The following is a 12,298-nucleotide window of genomic DNA, read 5'->3' on the forward strand; positions in this document are numbered from 1 at the left end:
TAAAAACCTGATCTCTCTGAAATGTTTGATTTATACAGATTCTTTCCATAACAATTATATGATTTAAAAAAATTTAACTACCTTTCTTTGCCAAGACGATAGCAATCTTTTTTAGTTCGTCTTATAATTTATCTCCAAAATGCCTGTCTTCATAATATGCTGATCATTAGAGTAATGCATTTTTGATGACAATGGGTAATAAATAACATTTCAAAGCCTATTTCTAGGCATTGATTGATGTACGTATTGTTTTGTCTGCTGTGTTTAATGACCACGTCTTACTTTTCCTAGTTTTTTTAGCAGCACCTGCTGAGGAGTAAATGAGAACTGACCTGTTTTGAAATCCTCTTCCAGAAATAAAACTCTCATCCCATTACTTTTGTGGCTGGGGAGAGGATTTGGCACACACATTGTCATTCATTTGCAAATGCAAAGTCACCCACTTGAAAGCCTGTTCACTCTGAGGAGGATATAGTCTATCAAACAAGATCAAGGGTACTTTTTATAGACTCACAAACATCTCTCTTTATGTACATACATAAAAGGAGCTGATAAGAATAGAATTTCTCTCACTGGGAAAAGTCCCCTAAGTAAAAATACCCGGTTCTATGAAATTTATTGATCATAAAGGGGAAGTATTCTTGCAAAAGTGCTGCTAAGCGACCGGGGCTCTATTGATACATAACACTTATATGGCTCAGTACTACTGAGAAACTCTCTCATGTGCTCTCTGGGAAAAACCAGTTCAGACAAATTCCTAATGAGACTTTACCCATCTTTATATCACTTGCAGATAGCCACTTGGCTGTATGCCTACGGATATTAAACCCTGGGAGATGGGACAAGGCTTTGCTTGGGGTCTCATTCGGCCTGGCCCCTCCTCACGCTCCGACTCTCTTCCCACTGGGCACAAGCCACAGGTCAGTGACTACCAGTAAGATTCTATGTCAGCAAGGGGAAAACATACCAGTCCTACCAGTTGTCTGACTCAATTTTTAAATTTTTTTCTTTCTAGCACTATTCACTTTTTTCCTTATAGGAATGTCCTGTGACTTCAGGTGTTGTGCAGTTGTTGGTTTCATTTGTTTCTTCCTTTCTTGCTGACTTACTTTTATTTTTGGAAATATTGTATATTGTCCAATAAGGGAGCACTGGCATCTAAGTTCAGGAAAGAAGAATAAAAAGGGTAGAAGAGGAAGAAAAAAAAGCTCATGGAGAGAGACTAAGAATTATATATAAATTCAATGTGAGAAATGGTCACTCATATGCAGGATTTAAGTAAGTCATCTTGATATTGCTTCAGATTCTGAAATGGCTGAAAACCGTCAAGAACTTCTATTTTATTTGATTGCCAACAATGAGATAAGCAGGTAAGCTTGTTCTATTTTATTTTATCTTTTACTTTTTGAAAATATGTTTACTTTCTTAATTCTTATTTACCCTGAATTAGATAAAGCACATACTTTGGTAAATATGATGTTGGATATTATTTTTCTAGGACCCATCCATAAAATGTTTCCAAACATGAATTAATAATGATTTCTGATCTCTCTTTGGTAATTCATTATTTCCTTGTTTGACTACTTTTGTTTCTTTGGCCTATAGGTCTCTGGAGATAGCATAGATTACGTAGACACTTTCCTTTTCAGCCATCCTAATTTAATGGTTTGAAACCATTAAATTCACTCCTTATCTGTTGGTATTCATTCATTTGCCAACCTTTCATCAGCTTTAGTCAATTTCCATTATTCAGCCAATCAGATTAAAAATTATGTATTTACTGTCAATACATGCCCAATACTAGATGCTGTAGGGAAATTCAGAAAAGTCTCACATTGTTCTGATTTCAATGGGCACATTATCATAACTGATTCTAACCTGGACACAGAGTTGATTCTCTGCAAATCTGTTTGTCATGGTAGACATTCATAACTACCAGATCTATTCACGTTCCTAATGTGTATTCTATGAGGAATAAGAAGGTGACTGAAAAAACTAAGCATTTAGGCTCAATGGCTATTTAAATTGGAGGGGTTTAATATTTTCAAAATATCCCCATTGACATATAAGTACATTTGTTGGTTGTCAATGTGTACTTATAAATGAGAGGAAAAATGCACAGTGGGCATTTGTTAAAATGGATAATTGTTTTTAACTTAAGTAACATGAAACTTAATAAATTGTGAATTCAATTAGCCTGGAAGAGAAGATAGAGATTTTGGAAAAGTTGGATATCTTTTTTTGTTTGTTTGTTTAAGTTATAAATTAGAAAGGAAAGATTTAAATGCTTGGAAGCCTGAATCACAGAAGTTTAAGATTTCTAGTTGGCTATCTCCAGGGCTTTGGAGATACCATTTTGGCTGAAATGAATTTGGTGACACAACCTAAGTCAGTGTCCTAAATAATAATCCTTTCAGTCGTATAAGATGCCGTTATAGAATGCTACTGCTGAACTGTGGTTAAACGAGAACTACTGCCTAGAAAATGATAACTATCCCTGCTTACATGTGTACCATATATAAACACACATGTGTACGTACATAGATACATACAGATAACATATATTCATGCATATGGACACATATAAAATATGACTTTATATGACAGCTCTCAAGGAGTGGTCCATGGATGCTTCCCAGGGAATTATATAATAAAATTGAAACACAAAAGAAATCACTTGTCTTGCTGTCAGTCTCAAACACCAGTTCCAGCAGGTGCTTTCTTTCCATCCTAAAAATGGGTTTCTGTTGTTACGCTTAGACATCATTGTCATTGCCGCTAAGATCTTGAGGGAAGTACTGCTTCTCATTTATTTTTGTATCTTACCATCTTCTAGCTCAGCTCCTGATCTACACTGAGTGAACTATGAAATTTGAATAAGAAATATGAACCTTTGGGTACCTTCTTGTATGAAAATTGTCATCTTTCTAGTCCAAAGGTACGTCTCTGGGGACTGTAATCCTATGTGCATTATGAAATGATGTGGGATAAGCCCTGTAGAGGAAGAACAGAATACCATCTAACTTGCAGTCATCATCTGGGATAGTAACTGTCTTAAGTGGTAAAAAATTACTGTCAGTGCTTTCTAGAGCCATTAGGAACTTGCTGCACCCTGGAGTGCCGTGAGCCATAAAAGCAGAGTGGAGATAAACACACCCTGGGGTGTCATGAGCTGTGAAGCACAGATGTGTTCACCCATATTATGATAACCGTTGCTTAGAGAAATCCTGTTTTGAGTAAAAGAAGAAAAAGAAGGAAATATGCCTTTTGCTATGCAATAAAGATGTAGCAGTTTAATCTCTCATTTCTTAAGCACACGGGGCAATGGAACTGGGAAGTTTTACATGAATATATCTTTCTCTTTAGAAGCTCCTTTCAGTATCACAAAAGGAGCCTCTTAAAGTGACGTTGTAAGGCCTGACTGTACGTTATATACAGGGACTGAATAAAGCAAACCAAAACTTCATCCTTAGCCTCAGGGCTTTAACAAAGTTATCTGGTTGGTAAATATTGCCAGACTTCAGTTACTTTCCTTTTGTTCAGGAAAAAGAAATAACAGAGCTCCTTAGTTTTTGTATCTGCACAAAACTGGAGTCAAAAAAGTTGGGTTTATTTCTTGGCTTTGCTATTAGCCAAAAGCTAACTTGTGCAATTCACTTATAAAAATGAAGGCTGTATGGGGTGCCAGGGTGGCTCAGTTAGCTGAGTGTCTGACTCTTGGTTTTGCTCTGGTCGTGATCTCAGGGTCGTGGGATCAAGCCCCCAGTTGGGTTCCACTCTCAGTATGGAGTCTACTGGGCCTCTTTCTCCTCTCCCTCTCCCTTTTACCCCCTCAAATAAATAAGTAAATCTTTTTTAAAAATCATTTTAAAAAAAAGAAGGCTATAGGGGATAATCTCTAAGGCCACATACAGGTCTGACATTCTAAATAGATGCTTACCTATCTCTCTTTTAGGTCAAATTCATAGTACCTGAAGTATAGCCAGACTTGATTGAATTGGGGTTTATACATTCAAGCCCCTGGTAAATTCTAAATTTTAAGGAAAGTTTTAGCACCAGCTGAACACATAATTTGGATCTCCAGTGTAGACATTATCTCAAGAAGATTCTCACTGGTAGGTGTCAGATCTGTTAGTGTTTCACTTAGCAGGATGAGATTGAAGAGGTATTAGATATAGTTCCTCAAGGCAAAGCTGATGTATGTGATTATGTTGTTGAAGAACATTCTCAGTTGCTCTTGGATATCTCAAATGAAAACAAAGTATATTCATATATTCCTAAAAAATACTTCTAAAAGTTGTTGGCATTATAAGTGTGTTGCTAATCAGAAACAAAGTGAGCAAATTTCATGAGGTAGTCATGGTGAAAATATCAAATTTTATGGTTTGTCACAGACTAATAAGCAAATAATATTAAGGCTGTGCAAACTCTTTTTCAATAACTTGAGCGATTATCAAAGATTACACAGGGCATGTTTAGCAAAAGAACAAAAACTAATAAATATGAACATCAATCTGCGAGCTGTGCCTCATTAATTCTTTACACACCAGTGAAATTGGAATAAAGCAAGAAATATTCATTGTATAATAACCAGGGACTTGTGTAGAGAAGTTTTAAAATACTATTTTTCGTTAATAATTTAAGAGAATAGATGAAACTACTATTTCAGGAAAGTGAGTTGGCATTGCCTGGATTTGGCACTGAAAAGACTGTTGTGCTATAAAGAATGAACCTGACTCAAAGCCTTTCCCCCAGCTTCTGGCAGGTGATCTCTAGGTTCCTGAAATGTCCTGTCTGTAAGAGTATATATATATATATATATATATATATATATATTTTTTTTTTTTTTTTTTTTTTTTTTTTTTTTTTTTGGCTGGGGGTTTGGTCACTGAACAGACTAACAATGTGATTTCTCATGGGGGCTTTGGCCCATATTGTATCAGACATCCAGAGGAACTAGAGACTAAAGGTATTATCCTGATCTCTCAGAAGATGGGAGACTAATGGTTGGCCATACAGGTATGTGATCAGTATGGTATCTGGACACCAAAGGCTGGTTGAGCTTTTCTGGTTGGTGGTACTTCATGTGTGTATTGCCACTCATCATGGCTGGGAGAGGAGAATACTGTCCTTGACTCCACCGGAAGAGGACAGCTGAAAATTCCTCATTTGGATGCCTCCAGGACTCTGTCCTATGTGTCTTTTCCTTTGTTGATTTAAAAAAAAAAAAAAAGATTTTATTTATTCATTTGAGAGAGAGAGAGAGCACATAGGCTGGGAGGTAGGAGGGAGAAGCAGACTCCCTGCTCAGGGAGGGAGCCTGACATGGGGCTTGATCCCAGGACTCTGGGATCGTGACCTGAGCCAAAGGCAGACACTTAACTGACTGAGACACCTGGGCACCCTTTCCTTGTTGATTTTAACTAGTATCTTTCCCCCTAATAAACTGTACCATGACTAAAATAGACTTCAGTAACTTTTGTGATTCATTTTAGTGAATCACTACATTTGAGGATGGTTTTCAGAAATCCTCAAACTTGCCATTGGTATCAGAAGTGAAGGCAGACTTGTGGGGGCTAGTTCCTTATATATTGTAATTTGGGTAACTGCCTAAGGTCATAAATAAAACCAAAGCAATGACAAAAATAAGGTAAATAAAACATACACACACACACACACATTCTTGCATGTGTGCATACCCACAAGATAAAATGAATGTGTGCATACAAGTTACATATATGCTAACATATATTTTGTGTAATTATCATTTTTGCTCACCCCAAATCACTTCCCCATTTGTTTTGTTTTGATAACAAAATTCCCCCTTTTTCATGGTTACACATTCTGTACCCATCACGTCCCACTCTCAGTCACATGACCCAGCCTTGGTTAATCAGAGTCCTCCCTGAGGCCCTATCTTCCAGAATGACAGGTTTCCATGATCATGCTAGACTGAAGTCCTCTCTGAGATTTGTCTGCTTAGAGCTATTAAGGAAACATCTCTCTTTTTTTCTAGAGTTGCCACAAGACCAAGATACATGCTTGGGATTGCTGATAGCCATTTAGGCATCTGTGCTACACCTAAGGAAGTGCTGCTTTTAAGAATGAAGAACCACATAGAGAAAAGAAATGTCAAGAAATAGAAATCTAGTGGAACAATTTGATTTGATTTCTTGAGTTCTACACTCATTGTGTTTCCTAAATATCTGAGCCCATGTTCTCATTCTGCTTTTTGCCAGAATAGATCAAAGATTTTTTTAAAAAATATGTCATTTATTTACTTATTTGAGAGAAAGAGAGGGGGAGGCAGAGGGAGAGGCCAAGAATATTAGATGCCCTGCTGAGTGTAGAGCCCCACATAGGGCTCCATTTTACAACCCTGAGCTCATGACCTGAGCCAAAATCAAGAGTCAGGTGGTGCCCACTAAGTCATGCAGGTGCCCTTAGATTGAAGGGTTTTTGTTTTATTTTGTCACAAATTAATACTAGATACTAAAAAAAATAAATAAAAAATAAAAAAATAAAAAAAATACTAGACACTATCAGCATTTTATATATATATGGATCCCTGGGTGGCACAGCGGTTTGGCGCCTGCCTTTGGCCCAGGGCACGATCCTGGAGACCCGGGGTCGAATCCCACGTCGGGCTCCCAGTGCATGGAGCCTGCTTCTCCCTCTGCCTGTGTCTCTGCCTCTCTCTCTCTCTCTCTCTCTTTCTGTGTGTGTGACTATCATAAATAAATAAAAATTTATAAAAAAAATATATATATATATATAAATGTGTGTGTGTGTGTGTGTGTGTGTAATAAAGATTTAGGTTTACAACAAAATCAAGAAGAAGGTACAAATGTTTCCCATATACCTCCTGCCTGGACATGCATAGCCTCCCCTGCTATCAACATTACTTAACCAGAATGGTACATTTGTTACCAAGGATAAACCTACATGATACATTAAAATCACCCAAAGTTTATAATTTACATCGGGGTTTGCTCAGTATTTTACATTCATTCTATAGGTTTGGACAAATGTATACTGCTGACACATAACTATCATTGTAATACATTGAGTATTTTCACTGCCCTAAAAATTCTGTGTTCTGATTATTTGTGTCCCTCCACCACCAACCTGCCAACCACTGATGTTTTTATTGTCTTTATATTTTTGCCTTTTCTAGAATGTGGCATAGTTGGAATTAAACAGTATGTATTCTTTTCAGATTGGCTCCTTTCACTTAGTAATTTGCATTTAAGATTCTTTTCATGACTTGATAGCTGATTTTTTTAAGTGCTGAATAATATTCCATTGTCTGGGTATATCACAGTTTATTTAACTCATTCACCTACTGAAGAACACCTAGTTGCTTCTTAGTTTGGGCAGTTATGAGTAAAGTTGCTATAAATATCCCTGTGCAGGTTTTTATAAGTTTTTCAATCCTCTGGGTAAATAGTAAAGAACATGATTTCTTGATTGTTTGGTACAAATACACTTAGTTTGCTGAGAAACTGCCAAACCGACTTCCAGTGGCCTTACCATTTTGCATTCATAGCAGTAATGTCTGAGAGTTCCTGATGTTTCACATCCTCGTCAGCACTTGGTGTTGTCATTTTCTGGATTTTGTTCATCCTAATAGGTATGTAGTAGCACCTTACTGTTGTTTTAATTTGCATTGCCCTGATGTGTGATGTGGAAAATCTTTTCATGTTTTTTTTTCCACCTTTATGTCTTCTTTGAAGAGGTATCTGTTATGATCTTTGTCTCATTTTTTAATTGGGCAGTTTATTTTCTTACTGTTGAGTTCTAAGAATTCTTTGTATATTTTGAATAACCTTTAATAGTCCTTTACCAGATGTGTCTTTTGCAAATATTTTCTTCCAGTCTATGGCTTGTCTTCTCATTCTCTTGACATTGTCTTTTGCAGAGCAGAAGTTTTTAATTTTAATGACATCCAGCTTATCAATTATTTCTTTCTTGGATCTTATCTTTGGTGTTGTATCTAAAAAGGCATTACCATTCCAAAGGTCATGTAGGTTTTCTCCCATGCTATCTTATGGAAATTTAGTTTTGCATTTTGCATCTAGGTCTATAATCCATTTTGAGTTAATTTTTGTGAAGGGGGCAAGTTCCGTATTTAGATTATTTTTTTCTTTTTTTGCACAATGGATGTCTAGTTGTTAGCACCATTTGTTAAAGGGATTATCTTTTTCAACTGCATTGCCTTAGCTTCTTTGTCAGAGATCAGTTGATTATATGTATGGGGTCTATTTCTGGGTTGTCCATTCTATTTTATTGATTCATTGTCTGTTCTTTCACCAGTATCATACTGCCTTGATTTCTATAGATTTATAGTAAGTCTTGAAGTCAGGTAGCTTCAGTCCTCAAACTTTGTTCTTCCTCCTCAATATTTTCCTGGCTTTTGTGGGACTTTTGCCTCTCTCTATAACTTTAAATCAATTTGGTAATTCCATAAAATAACTTACTGAGATTTTGATTGGGATTGCATTGAATCTATAGATTAAGTTGGGAAGAACTGATGTCTTGATAATATTGAGTCTTCTTATCAATGAACATGGAATAGCTTTCTTTTTATTTATTCTTTGATTTCATTCATTAGTTTTTTTTCCACATATATATTTTTATACATTTTGTTGGATCTAAGTATTTTGATTTGGGTAATGTTAATGTAAATGGTATTGTTTTAAATTTCAGATTACATCAGTTTATTGTTCGTATATAAAAAAGCAATTTGTACGTTGACCTTGTATCTTGAAAACTTGCTATAATCACTTATTGGTTATAGGAGTTGTTTTGTTTCTTTTATTTTTGGTCAATTCTTCCAAATTTGCTCATAGAAAATTGTGTCTTCCTTCTGAGTCAATATACCTTTTATTTCCTTTTCTTGCCTTACTGCATTAGCAAGAACTTCCAGTATGATGTTGAAGGAAGTAGTGAGAGGGAACACCCTTTTATTGTATATGATCTTAGTGGGAAAGCTTTGAGTTTCTCACCATTAAGCATGTTAGCTGTAAGGCGTTTTGTAGGTACAAACTTATTGAGTTGAGAAAGTTCCTGACTGTCTACAGCTGGTGACAGTGTTTAACATGAATGAGTGTTGGCTTTTGTTAAATATATTTTCTGCTTGTATTGATAGGATTGTGTGTGTGTATTCAAACACTTACTTTGAGGGTGTAAGAAGTAAATAAAGCAAAAAAAAAAAAAGAAGTAAATAAAGCAAAGCTTTTTCTGTCATTTTAATAGAAGCAGAGATGTTACATAGGTGATCTTTATGAGACTTAAGTCTTATCTTCCCTATAATGTTTTTCCACCAAGTTTCCAAAATAACCAAAACAAGCGTGTTCTTACCATGCAAGTTTTAAGAGTTTTCCTAGAACATTTATGGCTATTCATCATTTCCCAAATCACTCTTATAAAGAAATTCTGGAGCTACCTCTGAGTAATGTAGATTAGAAATTTTAACAAACATTCTGAGATTTAAATTTTTTCTTGAATTATAGTTATAAATATGGATAAAGTTTTGTGCAGTCTTGGGAGATGAAAGTGCTTTTTTTCCCTAGAATTATCCAGGAAGTTTGATGGGGTGGCAGACTTTAAGTTGAGTTTTCAGGAAATAGGTATGGTCTTGGAGACAAGGGAATTTGGGCAGAAAGAATTGCATAAGTAAAACCATGGAAATAGAAAAAAATGTCAGCCATATTTGGGGCAGTTATTATGAATTTGGAATGTTAACAGGCAGATGGTGGAAAGGTGGGCTGAACAGCTGAGTTAAGGACAGGTTATTGTGGACAGTGAATGTCAGACTGAGAAATCTAATTTATTCTGCAGGGGATGTGGATTGGGTGAAATATTTTCAGTACAATGATGACATGATCAGAACTGTACTTTAAGAGGATTAATTTTGTGGTACTTTGCAGAATGAAAGAGACAAAAGACATGAGAGAGAGATACCTTTATCATGTCTGATAATATATCTTTTAAATTCATTTTTTAAAGAAAATGTCACATAGCAACCATGAGAACTTTAACTACACCTTGAGGATGTGATTCCACTGTCAGTAGTGACATTCACTTCTCATTTTCTCTGCTGATAAATGATGGAAGTCAGCTTTAGCCGACAGTGAGAAGAATCACAAACAGGGTCAACACAAAATTTAACTAATTAAGGAAGCAAAAGCTTCTGTTATATGCATAATCATAGTATCTTCTGATTATATGTTACCAGTAATAACAATAGTAGAGAAGGTGGAAGAAAGGGAGAGAGAGAGGGAAAGAAAGAAGGAGCAGGAGAGGGGAGGAAAAAAGGAGGGGAGGGAATATATCAAATGAATTCAATGGCGAGGTTCTTGGAAGTTTACTTAGATTAAACATTTCCTTTATATTTTCTGTTTACCAATAGTTTGAAAGATATTGCCTATCAGTGCAAAAATCTGAGGCAGTCACTAGTTCTTGGCTTTCTGGAGTCAAGGTAGAGGTTGTACTTCCTGGCACCTAATAGGTTTAGTGGAGCTGTGTGACTGATTTGGGGAATGAGTTCTGAATGGAAGTGAAGTGTGTCACTTCTGGGCTGGGACATTTGATTGCTGATGTATGATCCTGGATCCCACAGAGCTCTCGCTCCTTCTGGCACAGATGGTGGCTATTCCCCCAGCCTGCATTTCTGAGACACAGTGTTTTTTTTGTTTTTTTTTTTTTACCAAGTCACATTTGCATCAACAACATCTGAGAACATTGGCCTAATTGCTTCTTCCACAATATTGACTTAGTGTTTTTTTAGTTAAATAATTTGATAAAAGAATATATACTATCTTGCTGCATTAAACTTTTACGTTTTTTTTGCATTTGGAGGTCATGAATAAAACTTAAAAACCACAATAAGAATTTCTAATTTTTCAAGTAACTTTTTATTCAAGTAATACATGTACCCAATGACCGATTAATACAGATGATTTTATGAGGAGTATGAGCTATTTCTTGAACATTATATCCCAACTTAGTTATAACGCTTCAGGAAAAGCTTCTTTTTAAAAATTGCTTCTATTTTAGATTTTCTATAGGTCATTTCCATAGCTTGCATCCTTTTATATCTTCATTCATTGATTTACCAACTTTATTTAATAATTCCTGGATATATAAAGTAAGGATTCAGTTCACTTACACTAGTCCATCCTCCCCTCTCCTTTTTCCAATATTTGCTATTTCACAATTTGCTATTATTCTTCTGTTCAATTTTGTAAGTGTGCATCATCAACATGTCATCTTTTCTTCTCCATAGGGCCATAGCCAATGTTACACATAAAAACCATCTAAAAACACAATAGCATAAAATAATAATTTTATTAATCTCACAGACTGTACTGTTAGAAATTCAGCAGGGGCTACTTGGTCCTTCTCCAATAATGTGTGGGGTCTCAGCTGAAAAGACTCAAAGGCTGGACAGTCTCAGTGGGGTGATCTCACTTGAGCTTTCTCTGGTGATTGCAGTATTAACGTGGCTAAAGCTGGAGTCATTTCAAAGGCTTCATCATGCACATCTCTGGGGGTTGAGGCTGGGACCTCAGCTTGGGCTCTGAGCCAGAGCATCTAGATACAGTCTTTCCATGTGGCTTGGGCTTCAGAATACTTGGACTTCCTATATGATGGCTCAGGGGTCCAAATGTTAGTGTCCAAAGAGAACGAGGAGAAAGCTGTGTGCCGTCCATCATCACTTTGGCAATTGCTCAGTGCCACTTCTTCCTTGTTCTCTTGGTTAAGTGGGAGTCGCTATGGTTGACCCAGAATCAAGGATAGGAGAAGGGACATGGTTCCCACCTCTTGATATAAGAAATGTCAAATAGTTTACAAATATTTTTTTAAAAGCGTCACAATGACCTTATTTCATTTCCTTCTCTGCATGTCTAGTATCTGAACCCCTAGGCCACAGTAAGAGAATCCATTGGATTTTCCTTTCTCTCACTTTATCAGATGCTTAAAATAATGTTACATTTTATTTTGCTCTGTTTTTTATATTTGCAACATGAATTTCTTGAATAGCACCCTTGAATAGCTCCCTTTTTCCTCACTCCCTAGAGTTTCTAACTGCATTTTTAAAAATATATTTCACAATTTGCCTTAAATTTCTCCAAAATGTTTTTCTCCCAGTATCTTGGTAATGACTTCTAGTACTGATTGACTTTTTCTTTTCTTTTTTTACCAGATGCCTTTCTCTCAGAGTTCTTTTTTGCTGTTGTTTTCTTTTTTGGCGGTGGGGGAGGTTGTGTGTGTGTGTGTGTGTGTGTGTGTG

The 12,298-nt window shown here is 36.1% G+C and overlaps 1 long non-coding RNA gene across 2 annotated transcripts; it reads left to right on the forward strand.

Annotated features, from left to right (window-relative positions):
* Positions 1-788: 788 nt before the first annotated feature.
* LOC140630888 (uncharacterized) lies at positions 789-6,529 on the forward strand. Of its 2 annotated transcripts, XR_012028577.1 has the most exons (4): positions 789-920; positions 1,304-1,370; positions 2,837-2,938; positions 6,017-6,529. It is a non-coding gene; the product is annotated as an uncharacterized lncRNA (long non-coding RNA). The 2 variants fall into 2 exon arrangements; XR_012028575.1 differs by lacking the exon at positions 789-920 and having other exon boundaries at positions 1,233-1,370; positions 6,017-6,154.
* Positions 6,530-12,298: the final 5,769 nt, after the last annotated feature.

The sequence above is a fragment of the Canis lupus genome, chromosome 1, assembly GCF_048164855.1.
Source record: "Canis lupus baileyi chromosome 1, mCanLup2.hap1, whole genome shotgun sequence".
Classification (NCBI taxonomy): domain Eukaryota; kingdom Metazoa; phylum Chordata; class Mammalia; order Carnivora; family Canidae; genus Canis; species Canis lupus.